The sequence below is a fragment of the Cnephaeus nilssonii genome (assembly GCF_951640355.1).
Source record: "Cnephaeus nilssonii genome assembly, chromosome: 23".
Lineage (NCBI taxonomy): Eukaryota > Metazoa > Chordata > Mammalia > Chiroptera > Vespertilionidae > Cnephaeus > Cnephaeus nilssonii.
In genome coordinates, this window is record NC_137094.1 from 1,180,237 (window position 1) to 1,198,211 (window position 17,975).

The following is a 17,975-nucleotide window of genomic DNA, read 5'->3' on the forward strand; positions in this document are numbered from 1 at the left end:
TAAGTTTAAGCACTAAATAATACATTAAGTAAAGTCTAGATTTATAATATTTGTTACTCTTTCTGGTGTAAATACTCTCATCATTGTCAGTTGCAATCTACTAAAATGATGGCACTGAACATAGACATATTAAGATATATCAGTAGCACATCATTATATTTTATTTAAATATGCTGATATAGTAGGTACAAATATGCTCAAGAACTCTCATAATAAAAGAAATTATTTGGAACTTTCAATTTTTTATACTTTCTTAAAGTTCCATGTAAGTATATTTGATTTAAAGTATATATTTTAAGCATATGCTTTTGTGTTTCCATGCATTCCTGCATGGCTAAAACCAAGATCCTCCTGCCATTATCAGTGCTTCATTCATGGCATATAAAAGAACTGATGCAAAAATACAGCCTGCCTTAGAAATAGCTTACTCGCAATATATCCATGTAAATAGACACTTATGAAACCTCATGAATCCTATCTTGCTTTCCACCACTCTCTGTCATCATGAGGTTTTTGTATCTATCTATTCATAAATGATTGGGTATTTTACATAAAGTGCTGCATATGTCTTGCCGTGTCCAAATAGCTCAGTGGGCTGGAGAATCATCTCAATACGCCCAGGTTACAAGTTCCATCACCGACCAAGGCAATTACAAGAATCAACCGCTGAAGGTATGACAGTAATGGAACAAAAGAACTGCTGTGTGTGTGTGTGTGTGTGTGTGTGTCTCTATCCCCATTTTCCTCTCACTCTAAAATCAATATATGTGCCCTAGCTTGTTTGGCGGAGTGGATAGAGCGTTGGCCTGCAGACTGAAGGGACACAGGTTCGATTCTGGCCAAGGGCACATGCCCGGGTTGTGGGCTTGATCCCCAGTAGGGGGAGTGCAGGAGGCAGCCGATCAATGATTCTCTCATCATTGATGTTTCTATCTCTCTATCCCTCTCCCTTCCTCTCTGAAATCAATAAAGAAATATATTTAAAAAATAAAAAACAAGATCAATATATGTATTTATTCACCAGGCAGTCCACACACGTGTGAACACCAGCACAGCCCAGGGGCCCTGTGGTGACCAGCAGTCAGGGTTCTCATGAGGGTAGAGCAGGAAATGGTCCAGAGAACAGTATGGGAGGTGCTGTTGCTGTAAGTGTGGCAGGTGGGGAACCTGGGCTGAGCTGCACCATCACCCACAGGGGATAATGGCATCCCTGGGACTAAAAGCAAAGAAGCTGGGTGAAGCTTTGAGCTAGGACCTTCCCCTGTGGTCTCTGCACATTCCAATCAGGTTTAGGCTGGGTTATTGCACATTCAGATGGTTGAGAAGCCCAGATTCCTCTCAGGTGGCAAGGCTGGGAGCAGCAATGTTAGCTGGGCAGGTGGGTGTGTGTGGGCAGGCAAAGCCCAGGACAGTTGCAGGGAGAATTGGTGCTGGGCCATGTGTGTGGCTCTGAGGCCCTCCCTAGTCACAGTCCAGGCTGATGGTCTCTGTTCTTTGAAACCATGGTTAGTGGTAAATGGAGCAAGCTCTGCTGCAGGAGTTCCTGGGGGGTCATGACTTGGGAGTCACGATATGTTCCAGGCAGGGCCAACCTAGTCCACTGTAATGAAGTGCTCCATCCATTGCCCTGCCCATGGAGGGACAGGAGCTGTCTCTGCAGAGGCGATTCCCTATCTGCCCAGCAGGAGGGTTGCAGGCTGCTGAGCCAGGTCCTGTCCTGGTTTACAAGTGTCTTAAAGTTTAGCCACTAAAAGAGGTTCTAGATATTTATCACTCTAGAAAGAGAAAGTGGCCCTGATCTTTCCTTCATGGGTAAACATCCACCCTGCTGGACTGAGGCTGGTCTACTGCTTGCACAGCCCACCCCTCTACACTCTTTCCTGGCTGTTCCTGGGATGTTCCCACTGAAGTTGAGACATGCTCCTCAACCAAGTTGATGGACCCTGAACTCTGGGCATAGTGTGCTGCTGGGGTGTGTGGGTGAAGGAGCAGAGAGGTTGGGGTCAGGGACAGGGCTGGAGAGGGGCAGGGTCCTTGATAGGGTGGGCTGAGGGAAGGCTCTAGTAGTGAAAATTGGAATCAGACTGGATGCAGAGGCAACAGCCAAGGGCGGGTACATCTGAGACCTGTAAGGACCAAGGGCATGGACAATGTTCATCCAACTGTTTCAGACTCCGGAGATACAGAGTCCCCTCCCCTTAGGAGCTGGTGTCCTAGTGCAGGACAGCCCACAGACAATGAACAGGACAGCTCTGACAGGTGACAGGAGCTCAGGAATAAGGTGAAGTCTGTGGCGGTCAGTGTGGGCCTCCCTGAGAAAATCTGAGAAGGCATGGTAGAGTCTAGTTGGAAGGCCTGCTTGGAGTGTGTCTGCCCTCTCCCCATTTGGGAGATGAAGAGAGGTCACTGTGGCTGCTTTGGAAAACTGAAATTAGAAAGGGGGGTCCTGGGTGCATGTGGGGGCTGTGGCAGGACTTGACCTTCTCCTCAGGAGGCCTCACAGTTTGCCTCCAGCCCCAGGCTGCCCTCAGAAGGCTGATGGGCAGTCCCTTCAGAAAAATTATTGCCAGAGGGAAATTTACAGTCCTGAATGCACATAAAAAATCCAGGGGCTAAAACATGTTTGCTTATTTATGAGTAAAAGTATCTGTAAGGTGCTTTAGTTTACTCACCACAAGGATAGTTCTCCAGAGGAAAATGACAAACACAGAAATGTACAAGGAGACAGTAATGATGGTAAGCTTCCACAGAAGTTCAAAAAAGGGCTGGAGAACACAGTAATGGGGCAGGATATGCAATAGATGGAATACTATTTGAGATTATGAGGATCCTTTGACATTTACAATACATGTGTCTCAACAAACCATCTTTCAAGAAACCATCAACAAAATGGCAAGTAAGCCCACTGCATGGGAGAACATATTTGTCAATGATATTTTTGATAAGGGTTTAATCTCCAAAATTTATAGGGAACTCACAAAACTTAACAAATGATCCAATCAAAAAATGGGTACAGGATCTAGATAGACACTAAATCAAAAGAGGACATACAGAAGGCCCAGAGACACATGAAAACATGCTCAAAGTCACTATTCATCAGAGACATGCAAATCAAAACAACAATGAGATACCATCTCACACCTGTCAGAATGGCTATCACCAACAAATCAACAAACGGCAAGTGCTGTCAAGGATGTGGAGAAAAAGGAGCCCTCTACTGCTGGAGGTAATGCACACTGGAGCAGCCACTGTAGAAGACAGTATAGAGTTTCCTCAAAAAGTTAAAAATGGAACTCTCATTTGACCCAGTAATTCCACTTCTAGGACCAAATCCCAAGAAACCAGAAACACCAATCAGAAAGGATATATGCACCCCTATGTTCATAGCTGCACAATTTCTAATAGCTAAGATTTGGAAACAACCTAAGTGCCCATCAGCAGATGAGTGGATTAAAAACCTGTGGTAAACCTACACAATGGAATACTGTTTGGCTATAAAAAAGAAGGAACCTTTACCATCTGCAACAGCATGGATGAACTGGAGAGCATTATGCTAAGTGAAATAAGCCAGTCGGAGAAAGAAAAATATCACATGATCTCATTCATATGTGGGATGTAATCATCAACATAATTTAATGAACAAGAATAGATCCAGAGACAAATGGTAGGGGAGGGGGAGGTTAGAGAGCAACCAAAGAACTTGTATGCATGCATATTAGCATGGCCAATGGACACAAACACTGGGGTGGTGGAGGCTTGTTGGGGTGGGAATGGCTGGGGGGTTCAATTGGGGAAAAAGGAGACATAAGTAAAACTTTAGACAATAAAAAATAAAATAAAAAGGAAAGAAATCATCTTTTGAATCCCAACACCAGCCTCCACGTGGTCTACACTGGATTCTCTGCTTTAAGACAGACTGCAAGTTGGCTGCCTCCTGCCTCCTGTATCACTGGCAATATTTATAGACATTAAAACATGGGTTTCACTGGGGAAAGCACAGTTTCTAGTTCACCGTGGGCTCTGCTCACTCCAGTGTCTAACGTTATGTTGGAATCCCTCAGTAACAGCCTCTCCCATGGGAAAGTTAATTTTTATCACTCAAAGACAAACTTAAATTAAAAATATAAAGAGAAGATTTTAATCAGAAACCATCAGATTTAAGGGCTTAAATAAAAACAAGGTGGGAATCATGACTATGACACTAATAATGTGGGGGTTTTCTGAAATCCATGATATTGATTGTTTTAGCCTCTTATATAACAGGAGATAGACTTCCATTGAGTTCAGATGATTCTGATAACTGTTCCAGAGAGGGAGCTTTAAATTTAACCATCTGTGCTTAAAACATCAACACCTTAATTTTTTTAGATTCTGTTTCAGGAAATTGTTTATTAATTTTAGAGAGAAAAAGAACAAAGGGGGGGGGTGAGAAACATCAATAAAAAGGAAACGTGGATCAATTGCCTCCTCTTTGCTTTCTTTTTTATTAAATTCAAAGATTTTATCCAACTTATATCTGCTTATTTTTAAAAATATATTTTATTGATTTTTTTACAGAGTGGAAGGAAGAGGGATAGAGAGTTAGAAACATCGATCAGACAGAAACATCTATCACCTACTGGGGATGAGCCCGCAACCAAGGTACATGCCCCTGACCGGAATCGAACCTGGGACCCTTCAGTCCACAGGCCGACGCTCTATCCACTGAGCCAAACCAGTTTCAGCTCTGCTTATTTTTTATTGAGTTTAGTATAAAGGCCCAGTTAATCAATTCATTAGATTGGTCAAGGCAAGACACTTGAACTATAACAGGATTTTAAAAGCAATCCGTCTTTTAGTTGTTTCTCTGGTATTCACATGCATGTGCACACACACACACACACACACACACACACACACAAACTGTTAGAGTACTTTGCATATAGAATCTCTCCCCCATAATTTTGTAAAATGTGCTGTTCAAAATCTGCAGTATTTTGAAACCTATATAAGTAGGACATGACCAAATTAGAGATGTCTGATAAACTCTTATAAAGGGAGAACTTCAGTTTATTCCCAAAAAGATCAATTCTAAACAATAAAAAAGGAAAATTCATATAAAATCATAACATATTTAACAGACATCCTTGAAAAAAAATAAAATTTTAACTCATTTAGCAATATTTTCAAATATGAGTAAGGAAAAATGGCACAAGTAGTAATGTTTACATTTTTAGAAAACTATTAACTCAGTGGATTTGGAAGAGAAAAATTACTATACAGTATTATTGCACTCCACGAATGTGCAGAATTCCAAAATGTGCCAGCACTAAAAACTGTCTTGCATTGAGGTTTTCCACGAGGTACAACGAGCCTGCTAAGAAACATCTGGTCTGTACTAACAGTTTGCTGTCTTCAGTACAGGCCTTCATAATATCAGTTACGCTGTTCTTGCAAAAATCCCGTAATGTAAAAGAGTTTTCAGTGCTGATAGTTGGGGCTATGATCTATGATGTGGGATTGAATCCATATGGGCATTGAGCTTCATTTCATTGTCAAGAATTTGAACAAGCTGTTGCATAGATGGAAAGTGAACAGATTCCAGCTTAGACCATACAGGTACATCATTCAAAGTTATTTCAAATGCACCTGTTTACATACACTGGTTCTCAATCATGTTGCTCAAGAAGAAAACCATCATACATGCATATACCTTATTTTCCTGGCCCCACTGCCAGATGCTAGGAGTCTGCATGCCAAAGAAAGCAAAAGGATCCTTGCCAACAATTATTAAGCCTCTTAAAACTAGTTTGAAGATTGACAGGAAAGATGCTATGTGTCTATATATTGGTTGAGGGAGGTAATTCTCTCCTTCAATGAGGATGTCTGGGTACCGCTGGCTGATAACCCGCATGTACTCCTCAAACACCCGCCTATAACCTCAGGAAACACAAATCTGAAACTTGAGCAGCGGGCCAGTGGCATACTGCATCTTTAATCTCTTGCTAGGCACACCACCCAGATTGACTGAAGCATCTCTCTGGACCAGCGTGGATGCCGCCACCAGGAGTAATAGCAAAAGCCTCATCTTACTCTAGCCAGCCACTTCAGTCGCACTCAGACTAAGACTGCAGCCAGCCAAGGCCCAGCATGAGCTGGGCCCTCTTTGCTTTCTTAACAAAGATCAAATTTGCAACCTAGTTAGTTAAGTGCTCTTAAAATGAATCAAACAGGACATCGATTTTTGGGGGTGTGCTTTACAAGAGGATACTCCAACCCACTGAGCCCCCCGAGCAAGGCAGCACCTTAATTCTTTATGTTTCCTTTAGGAGAGTACATTAGTATAACTCAGCATTTGTGGGGTCCCAAACTTTCTGTGCTTTGGAAGGCACATAATAATGGCAGAAAATCACTCTTTGTGCAATATTGGCTTATTTTGAACTAGTGGCCCAGTGCACGAAATTCATGTACATTAAAAGGGGGTCCCAGAGTCAAGTCCCCACCCACCCACATGCGCCTAAAAATCGCGTTAGACCCAGACCCGTCTGCCCCCCCCCATTGGGCTAAATCCAGACCCGGCCAGTCCCACCCTTGTCAAGCCCCGCCAGGCAGGGGGCATAGCCTCAGGTCCCCTGGCCCAGCGCCAGGATGGGGGGCATGGCCTTAGGTCCCCCAGATGGGGTGGGGGACGTGCCTTGAGGTCCCTCATCAAGCCCCTCCAGGTGGGGGACACGGCCTGAGATCCCCTGTCAAGCCCCGCTGGGTGGGGGGCATGGTCTTAGGTCCCCTGTCAAGCCCCGCCAGGCGGGTGGCACAGCCTCAGGTCCCCCAGCCTGGCACTGGGAGGTGTCACAGCCTCAGGTCCCTGTCAAGCCCCACTAGCAGGGGGGCGCAGCCTCAGGTCCCCAGTCAAACCCCGCTAAGCGGAGGGCACAGCCTGAGTTCCCCCGACACAGCACTGAGGCTGCACCTTGGGGTCCCCCGTCAAGCCCCGCTGGGTGGGGAGCACAGCCTGAGGTACCCTGTCAAGCCTGCCAGGCAGGGGGGTGTAGCCTCAGGTCCCCTGGCCTGGTGCTGGGACGGGATGTGCGGCCTGAGGTTCCCCACCTGGTGCCAGGGTGGGGGACACGGCCTGAAGTCCCCTATCAAGTCCCATCTGGTGAGAGGTGCAGCCTGAGGTCCCCCGGCCTGGTGCTGGGATTGGGGGAGCAGCCTGAGGTCCCCTAGCTAAGAACCAGTACGGGAAGTGCACCTTAAGGTCCCCCGTCAAGCCCCCCTGGGTGGGGGGCATGGCCTCAGGTCCCCTGGCCTGGTGCCAAAGAAGCAGGAACAGCCTGAGGTCCCCCAGCCTGACGCCAGGGCGGGGGGCACAGCCTGAGGTCCCCTATCAAGCCCCACAGGGGCAGGGGAGGGAGTAGCCTCAGGTCCCTGCTGATTGCTCATTAAGGCTCCTTAAGGGAACTTGGCCTCAGCTGTGGGTGCAGCCATCTTTGTGACGGAGTGATGGTCAATTATCATATTCCCTCTTTATTAGATAGGATTGTTGACCAAGGCCTTGAAAGAAAGTCTGCATGACTTTGTGCTTCTAATTTGAAGCCTGGTGCCTCTGTGATTGGTGAGTTCAATGGTGATAAACAGTGAGAGTTCTTTGTTGTGCTTGTGTGAACAATATGAATCATACTAGAGGTCTGGTGTGTGAATTCGTGCACGGGTGGGGTCTCTCTGCCAGCCGGCGATCTGGGCAGTCTTACCCAGCTCAGATTGGCTGGACATCAGCAGCAAGCTAACCTACCAGTCTGAGCATCTGCCCCCTGGTTGTCATACCATGTCATAGTAGAAACTTAGCATATTAGGCTTTCATATATATAGAAGACTAGAGGCCCGATGCATGAAAATTTGTGCAAGAGTAGGCCTTCCGTCCTCTGGCTGCCAGCACCGGCTTTCCTCTGGCACCCGGGACCTGGGCTTCCTTCACTCTGGCTGCCCGAAGTCACCTAGGACCCGGGCTGGCTTCCCCTGAGGCAGCCACAGGCACCTGGTACCACTGGTGGCTTCCTCAGGAACCTGGCTTTGTGAGAAAGGACATCCAGATGTCCAGAGGTCGTTCGGATGTCTGGTATAATTGCCATATTACCATTTTATTGTTATAGATTCTCTGTTTGCAGTAAGTAATACATAATTTTAAGCAATGTTTAGGGGAACTCCTCACCACAGTCTGAAAAAGAGCCATATGCCATGAAGTATGAAATTTCATAGGCTGGTGTCATTTGTTGTAAGACTCTGAGGTTTAAATGGAACCACCATTAGGACACAAAGACTGTATTCACAGTGAGTGGGAAAGACTGCAGTAAACTGGAAGAAAAGTGCCCTTCTGAACATTTTCCAAAAATGATCAAAGGTCTGTGGCTTGTGTGATGTTTGCTTAGAGACATTCTCAAGGCCTCCATATCTGTTTTCTGTGGATGAAATCATTGGCAGAAAAAAATAGTTTATTGGATCCACTGGCCTCACCTCAATGTTTCCTCAACTGGCAAGACCTCTGAGCCGAGGAAGAATAATTTTATAATCAGTCCCAGGATGTATTTTTTGTAACCAGTCAGCTTTCCTGTGGATTCCGATGGCAAAAGTCTTCACTGCTTGCCAATATTTGCTGCTCCTGTGGCAAGGCTGCTCCTCCCAGGAAATTAGGAGAGAGATGGTACAGCCCATATACAGTTGAGATTTTAATTTCCTAACAAGACAAGAATACCCAGGTCTTTATTTGGAAGTTCTTCTTAAGGCTTTATTATGTCTATTTATAACTGACATGCAACAAAATGCACTCTTCTAATGTGTATTATGTGGTGATCTTGGACATATGGATGAAGCTGTAAAAATGTCACATGTGAAATAATCATATATTTCACCCCTGTGCAGGTTACAGCTGTGACTATGCGAATCACAGAGTTTATTCTCTTATTTTATATGTCTTTTTTCATTTTTAAAAGTAATGTCATTGACATTTTAGAAAGAGAGGAAGGGACAGAGTGAGAAATGGAGATTTGAGGTATTTTAAATAAATTTTCTGGGAATATCAGGTTCAATTCTTTATACATGTATGTATACATGTATGTTTTCCTTATCTAACTATTACAGTATAGGTGAGTGTTTTACTTTTGAAGACATGAAGGACTGTGACCTAAAATGGTCCTTCCTTTGCCTTCCCAGACACCTGTAGAGGGCCCCCTGGGAAGACACATGGACATTCTTTAGATTGCTGAGCCCAAGCTATTTGACAGAGTCATGTCAGTTGCACCCGCCCCAGGAGTGCGGACGTGTTGTCAGTTCCTGGCTTACCTTTGTCTAGGTTCCGGAAGAGGGCTTTGAGATGTGGAACCAGTCTAGCACCGGAAAAGAGGAAATGAAATAGACCTGGGCCCTCCCAAGCTCCTTTAATCTTAAGTTTTCCAGCGAACCCCCCTTGTATATGGGAGTATAAATAAATGTGCTGTGTGGCTCAGGGAGTCGTCTGTCTCTCCAGCAGAAGAGGTCAGCGACCCACCCGGGACCCAGCTTGCATCTACTTCTGTGTCTCTCTTAATTTCTTTATTTCTCAATCCCTGGACGCCTCTATCAAGAACCAGTTTCATCTCTCTCCATGCTGGCCACGGAAAAGAGAGATCCCCGCCGCATCAGGCCCCCGCATATTGACGCCCAACGAGAGGCAAGAGGCAAGGGATCGCTCCTAGAAGTGTGCGCGCACCACAGACTTAAGGTAAGGAGTGGCTTGCTGTAAAATTTGAATTAGCCGGGTGTAAAACGTGGGTAATCCTCAAAATGCTTTAAACTATGCTCTGTTAAGCGTAGTCATATCTTGATTTCTTTCTTAAGTTTTGTTGATGAAACCTGGGAAAAGGTTAGAAAGCAGTTGTGTGAATACCATCTGCACCTCTTCTGCCTCCTGCAGTGGAAGGGTGCAAGTCTAAAAGGAATTTCTCAACAACTGCCAATAGTTCTTTATCTTAAAAAATCTTTTTCTTTCCTTAAAAAATAAAAATTAAAAATATATAAAAATTGAAAAAAAGTAAATAAAATAAAAACAGTAGATGCCAGACCATTACTGAAACTTCCCCCTGTAAGGCCGTGACGACCCTGTGGCAGAGCGACGACCCCAAATCAAACGCCGAACTCGAGTCTTGATGCAAAAGCAAGAGGTTTTTATTCCAGCATGCTGGGGCTCAACTCGTAACTCACGCAGGAGCAGAGGAGTTGAACAGCCCAGTGGGAAATTTTACAAGCTTATATAGGCAAAAACTACACGTTGGGAGGGGTCACACACGGGTGAGAGGAAAAGGGGACCAAAAGCTGCTGGGAAATTCCAAAGGGGAGCTGTTAGTTACATATTAATCTTACATTCTATGTTTCTTTTTCTGTATGAATAACACTGCTCTGTTTATTCTTTGAGTTGAGATAAGACACACAACTTGTTCCCATCACTGGGAGAGGGACCTTGAGGAGTTGAGATAAAATACACACTCAGCTTTACCAGCACAGGGGGAGAGACCTGGGGGGGGGGGGTTGAGATAAAACAGCTTTTGAAAAAAACTCTTTATTATTCTTTTACTCTCTTCTGGGAACTGAGCTATGCTTGCTTAATCTTAACTATTCCTGCCTCCCAGAACAGCCTCCGGGGCGCCAGCTCTGAGAGTACATTCTTTCACCCCGAAGAAACAAGGAGGTGGGGGAAAGGCCACTTTGAGAAGCCTCATCTTCGCCATCTTTATTTATTTTCCAGCTAATGACTTAAAGCTTTTACAAATTCATAAATGCATCTGGGGTTTCTGTGCACATGTAAAGGGAAAAGGCCAGTTTAAAAACGAGTGCGCATAGTTTTGAGCTGAACTTGACTTTTTGCTGTGTACAGAATAAAAACCCGAGACTCTTTTGGCCTTAAAAATGGTGAAGATGAACCGGAGAAAGAAATACAGGCCAGTTTCCCAAGACATCTAAAGTAACTCTTGAAATTTCCCACCAGAGGCAAGTAAATAGCAGGAAGAATATAGTCAAGTTTACATATGAATGGCTGAGAGTTTGCTTCTTGACTTCCCCAGCAGGAAAATTGTGACCATTTTGAAATTTAGAGGCTGGGCCAGGCCTATCGGCTGGAAATTTAAAAGAACTTGGAAGTTTACTAAATCAAATGATAAATTTAAATGATCTAAATGTATTGAATTGTTATAATACTGAAATGTTGATCTGAGTATGCATTGCATGAAACCTCGAGGACAGAATTGAAGCTCTTAATTGATTATGTCTTGTATTTATTCTTAGAAATATAACGTGTTATTGTGTTATTAATCTAGGACATGCTAAAAATATTTGACTGGCCGGCTCTAAAAGTTTAAATTTGATATATTAAGATAAATTATAATCTTTAAATCATATACGGATATATATATGGTTTGATGGTTTTTTTACCATGTTAAAATTTCAAGGTCTTAACAGAGATGATTCTTGGAAAGCTCCAAGGGCCCGGAGTAATACAAGAAATTTATCCTCTCTTCTTAAAGGAAATATTTTTTAAAAAAAGATCTAATATACTTGAAATTGCATGGAAAGTCTTATCAAATAAAAAATTAATAAATATACTTTAAATGTTATGAAGGTTTTGGCCCCAAAAATGTCAAAACGGAGTAACTAAATAATTGACAGCCAGTTTGAAATTGGATTGCCATGGCCTAGAGCAAAGGATATCCTTACATGATATTATTCTACAATGTCATTATAATTTTTGATATTTTACAACAGCATATACCAAACAAACTTACAAACTCATTCTTTGAATGATTGGCAGCAATTTAAAAAGGACATGAAAGGATTTAATCCCTTCCACTGTGTGGAAGGCCCCCTTGGAAAGGCAATTGAGCATTCTATATTGGCCCTTTTTGCTAAGAGGGACCCTCCCACAGCTGTTGCCTGAGTTTTCAGTTCATGCTGAGATTGAAGCCTCGTGATGGCTGGTACCATGGATCTGTCTCTCACACAATGGCATGAGCTGGGCCCTCCATGGAGAAGAAACCTGGGTTCCCCAAGATATGTGATCAATGCCAGGGCCCTTCCAGCAGGCGAGGGGATCCCAAGGCAGGTGCTTGGCATGGAGGCCATAGGGGCATAGGCTACCAAGGAGACAGAACTGAACCTCACATCACCCTGCTTGGCCCCGGAGGATGGCTAGTTAGTCAAAGACGGGTAAGATTCCTCAAGGGAAGAACAACCTAAGACAGGCACAGTCGCAAGGGGCCATCAGGAGAGAATTTGGGGGTCAACAGAGGTGGGGCACAGAACCTCACCCCCCCAACATTGCAGGGGCCTGAACACTCGCCCCTTCTGAGGGAGGTCTCCTGCCCCATGGCTGCTTCGCGCTTCCCATGCCCAGCTCAGATCGGGACCCAGGCAACATACAGAGACTTGGCCCAGCTCAAATCGGGAAAAGACCCATATAACAGAGAGACATGGCCCAGCTTGGATTGGGACCCAGGCAACAGAGAGTTGGCCCATGGCAGCTGCCCTATGTCTAAATCCAACCTAAATCCAGGAATGCTCAGGGTTTTCTCAAGGATGCAAATAAACCTTTCCATTAACATTTACAGGATAAACGAAGATTGTTGTTAAGAGTATTAAAATTTTGACAGTAAAATAGTCAAATTTTCATATTAATTTAAATTGGCTAAATGAAATAATTGAATATTCAAGAAAATTTAATTGTACAAAAGGCTGTTCCTAAAGTATTAACTAAAATTTCTATTGGTAGTTCATTTCATGGTAAAATTACTTAACATGTAATGAACCTAAAAGCAGTCATATTTTTGTGCAAAAAATTAAAACTTAAAGTGATCAAGACTGCATTATAAAAATTTTGCAAAAGCCTCCTAATAATTAAATAAAAAAAAGGGGGGATAGTGGAAAAATATTATGTAAGGAAAAATATCCAGAAAAATTTTTACTTTGAAAACTAATTTTCATTTATAATACTAAGAGCAGGACACCTATGAAAAAACACACATGGTATCAGAATAAGCCAAAGGAAAATCATTTTGGGCAAAAAATGAAAAAGATCCCAAGTCAAATTTATAGAAAGGATTGCTTTACTAACTTTTGGTCGAGAATATGTTTGTATATTTTCAGAAAACAACTCCAAGACCATATGGATTCCTGCAGGAGAGGAATTGACAGGAATTCTCCAGCCATGAAGACAAGAGGAGAAACAGTCCAGGGATGGAAGACGCTGATGACACCTTGCCATGCTAGCAGTCAGAAGCAGTGCGTCACTGCAGGATGCCCAGGACCAAACCAGAGACGGTCGGGCCTGCATCGCCACCGTTTGTCCACCATCCAGATATCATTGCTGACATGTACACATGAGGAACTATTGGACATTGAAATTGGGACTCAAACATTTTTCATTCTTATATGTTTATTTCTGGTCTGTAAATGCAAGATTTCTTTTTTTAAAAAGAAAAATTAAAAATGGGGGAGATGTAGAGGGCCCCCTGGGAAGACACATGGACATTCTTTAGATTGCTGAGCCCAAGCTATTTGACAGAGTCATGTCAGTTGCACCCGCCCCAGGAGTGCGGACGTGTTGTCAGTTCCTGGCTTACCTTTGTCCAGGTTCCGGAAGAGGACTTTGAGATGTGGAACCAGTCTAGCACCGGAAAAGAGGAAATGAAATAGACCTGGGCCCTCCCAAGCTCCTTTAATCTTAAGTTTTCCAGCGAACCCCCCTTGTATATGGGAGTATAAATAAATGTGCTGCGTGGCTCAGGGAGTCGTCTGTCTCTCCAGCAGAAGAGGTCAGCGACCCACCCGGGACCCAGCTTGCATCTACTTCTGTGTCTCTCTTTATTTCTTTATTTATCAATCCCTGGATGCCTCTATCAAGAACCAGTTTCATCTCTCTCCGTGCTGGCCACGGAAAAGTGAGATCCCCGCCGCATCAGGCCCCCGCAGATACCCACAATAATGAAAATTCTAGTTTTTCATTATCCCTGTGAACACATGCGATGTTTAATATTTTTAAATTGTAGGTCTGAAAATCAGTAGTGTCAAATTGTTTTGTTTTAATTCCATTTTCCTAAAAAATGTTTATGGTGAGCATTTCTTTAGGCATTTATTTACACTGTCTTTATTCCCTTTGCTTAAAAGTCTGGTCAGAAACTTTTTCCAACTTTTAAAATGAATTTATGACTTAATCAATAGCAAGTCATTTCACCATCTAAGACATCTGTTTTCACCTTACCCATTCCTCAAGGACTCATCTTCTTTCTTTTTCATTTGGAACTATATATTTTGAATATTTGGAAGAAAATTGTTTTTCTAAACATGTATCCTATGTACAATTTAAAGCCCAATTGTATGATACACCTATAAGATTAACCTACTTTGCTAACATTATCCACCATTCAGTTTAACTTGTGGCATTCAACAGTATATTATATATATATTTAAAATATATTTTATTGATTTTTTACAGAGAAGAAGGGAGAGGGAGAGAGAGTTAGAAACATTGATGAGAGAAAAACATCGATCAGCTGCTTCCTGCACACTTCCTACTGGGGATGTGCCCACAACCAAGGTACATGCCTTTGACTGGAATCGAACCTGGGACCTTTCAGTCCACAGGCTGACACTCGATCCACTGAGGCAAACCGGTTAGGTGAGCCAGTTCTTTTTATTTTAAGTCGTTGTTGTGGCTACAAAATGGAATCTTTTTTTTAATTTAATAAATCTTTATTGTTCAGATTATTACAATTGTTCCTCTTTTTCCCCCCTATATCTCCCTCCACCCGGTTCCTACCCCACCTTCTGCCCTTACCTCCCCCCTACTGTCCTCATACATAGGTGTACGATTTTTGTCCAGTCTCTTCCCACAACCCCCACACCCCTTTTCACCCGAGAATTGTCAGTTCACTCCCTTTCTATGCCCCTGATTCTATTATATTCACCAGTTTATTCTGTTCATCAGATTTTTTATTCACTTGATTTTTAGATTCACTTGTTGATAGATATGTATGTGTTGTTCATAATTTTTATCTTTACCTTTTTCTTCTTCTTCCTCTTCTTAAAGAATACCTTTCAGCATTTCATATAATAATGGTTTGGTGTTTATGAACTCCTTTAGCTTTTTCTTATCTGTGAAGTTCTTTATCTGACCTTCAATTCTGAATGATAGGTTTGCTGGGTAGAATAATCTTGGTTGTAGGTTCTTGCTATTCATCACTTTGAATATTTCTTGCCACTCCTGTCTGGCATGCATAGTTTCTGTTGAGAAATCAGCTGACAATCGTATGGGTGCTCCCTTGTAGGTAATTAACTGTTTCTCTCTTGCTGCTTTTAATATTCTCTCTTTGTCTTTTGCTCTTGGCATTTTAATTATGATGTGTCTTGTTGTGGTCCACTTTGGATTCCTTTACAAGTGCACTTCCTGGACTTGTAAGTCTATTTCTTTCACCAAGTGGGGGAAGTTTTCTGTCATTATTTCTTCAAATAAGTTTTCAGTATCTTGCTCTCTCTCTTTTACTGGCACCCCCATAATTCGGATGTTGGTACACTTGAAGTTGTCCCAGAGGCTCCTTACACTATCTTCATATTTTTGGATTCTTTTTCCTTTTTGCTTTTCCAGTTGAGAGTTTTTTTGCTTCTTTGTATTTCAAATCTTTGACTTGATTCTTACAGTCCTCTAGTCTGCTGTTAGGTCTCTGTATAATATATATATTTTTTTATTTCAGTCAGTGTATGTTTAATTTCTAGTTGGTCCTTTTTCATATCCTAGAGCAAGGGTCCTCAAACTACGGCCTGCGGGCCACATGCAGCCTGCCGAGGACATTTATCCAGCCCGCCGGGTGTTTTTGCCACCACTGCCTGTCCTGCTTAGCAGCCGACTCGTCCCGGGCCCGCAGTGCGCATGTGTGGAATGTGCGCCACACTCTCCGATTCCCCTCCAATGGTCTGAGGGACAGTGAACTGGGCCCCTGTTTAAAAAGTTTGAGGATCCCTGTCCTAGAGGATATCGCTAAATTTATCGGCCTTTTCTAGGAAATTCTTTAAAACCTTACAACTGTGGTTTTGAACTCTATATCCAGTCATTTGTTTTCCTCCATTTTTTTTTTCATTTGTGACCTGTGTCTTTGTCTCTGCATTTTCACTGCTTCCCTGAGTTGGTAGGATAGCTTTGTGTGCTAGATGTCCTATAGGACCCAGTGGCTCAGCCTCCCCAGTTACCTGAGGTGGACACTCTTGATGCACCACTTTGTGGGCTGTGTGCACAGTCTTGTTGTAGTTATGTCTTGATTGTTGTTGGTATCACTGGGCAGAATTTATCTCCAGGCCAAATGGTTGTGAAGATCAGCTGTGTCTACACTGGGAGAACTTCTGTCCTGGAGACACCCTTATGAGACAAGACTTGCAAAATTACAAAAGCCTCTGTGCTCAGCTTGGATGGGGCAGAGTCTCAGGGCGGAGAAGACAGCCTTGGCTTCCTGTCAGCCCTGCCCTTTGAGGCCCCTTGGACTCAGTATCGCTCAGTAATCACTTCAAGCACCTCTGAGAGAAAGTTGCCCTCAAGTTTTGCCCACTGCCAGACAGTCTAGTTTCTCCCCTAATGAGTCTGGGTCCCCAGAGTCTTGGCCGGAAATGGAGTTCAGCGCAGTTGGGATCTTCTGTCTCCCTCCCACCTGAGAAAGCCAGCCGTGCACTTAGCAGTCAGTCCTCTCTGTGCGTGCGTCTCCATACCTCAGCCTTTTGCAGATCCTCTGAGTCTTAGTGTGCTTTTCTCTTTCCTTCTAGTTGTAGAATTTCCACTCAGTTAGCTTTCCTGTGGTTCTGGATGATGACCTTTCTGTCTTTTAGTTGTAGTTTTGAATTGTTGTGCAAGGCAGCAGTTTAGGTGTTTACCTATGCCGCCATCTTAGTTTCTCTCCCAACAGTATATTAAGTGAAGTCAAGGTTTGTAGTATTTTCAATTTTTCTGGTGTAAATATTCTCATCATTATCACTTTCAAACGTCCAAAGTGATAGTACTGAACATGGGCTGATGAGATATTTAAGTAGTAAATAATTGTATTTTATTTCCAACTTATTGATACATTAGGTATAAACATGCTCAAGAACTTCCATAATAAAATAGTAAAATAATTGGAAAGTGGCAAGTTTTAATCATTTTTTAAACTTTGATGTAAGTATAATTGATTTAAAACATATATGCAAAATAATATTTTTATTGATTTCAGTGAGGAAGGGAGGAGAGAGGGATAGAAACATCAATGATGAGAAAGAATCACTGACAAGCTACCTCCTGCATGCCTCACAATGGGGATCCAGCCCACCACCTGAGCATGTGTCCTGATTGGGAATGCAACTATCACCTCCAGTTTCATAGGTCAATGCTCAACCACTGAATGACACATCAGCCAGGATCTCCTAAGCTTTTAAGGGATCCCACTTGACCTTCCACCTAGGTATCAATGAGCAACAACAGCTCATCCCAGGCTAAACCCCTGTACCTGTGCTCAAGGCCTTCTTTTCTCTGATTCTCCAGTGAGCTCACAGTAGTGTTTCTAGAGAACCAAAGGAGCCCCACCTAGTCTCTCTGCTGTTCCTTGTTCTATTCTAAGCCCTAGATTTTTTCATTATCCCCATCTTTAATAAATGTTCCTCAAAATCTCTGAACTCCTGTTGTGAAATCTTTTCTACATGAAGTCAAGAACTCAAACACTATAAGCCAATCTGAGGCAGACCAGCTCCAGGCTGGTTCCTGTTACCTAAAAGGTATGCCTGGGACATCCTGTATAAAGACAGAACAAGGCATGATTTGGCTTACAAGACTTGGAAGAAAACATGGTGGCCCACAATCACTTTGTTGTTGTTGAGTCAAATCAATCTTAACACTGTTCATTTTTTAAATGTCTTTATTGGTTTTTGAGAGAGAAAGGGAGAGGAAGAAACATCAATGATGAGAG

The 17,975-nt window shown here is 43.0% G+C and overlaps 1 pseudogene across 1 annotated transcript; it reads right to left on the minus strand.

Moving 5' to 3' along the window:
* Positions 1-5,479: 5,479 nt before the first annotated feature.
* On the minus strand, positions 5,480-6,067 carry LOC307094775 (thioredoxin reductase-like selenoprotein T; annotated as a pseudogene). Its single transcript has one exon. The product of its transcript is annotated as a thioredoxin reductase-like selenoprotein T (transcript).
* Positions 6,068-17,975: the final 11,908 nt, after the last annotated feature.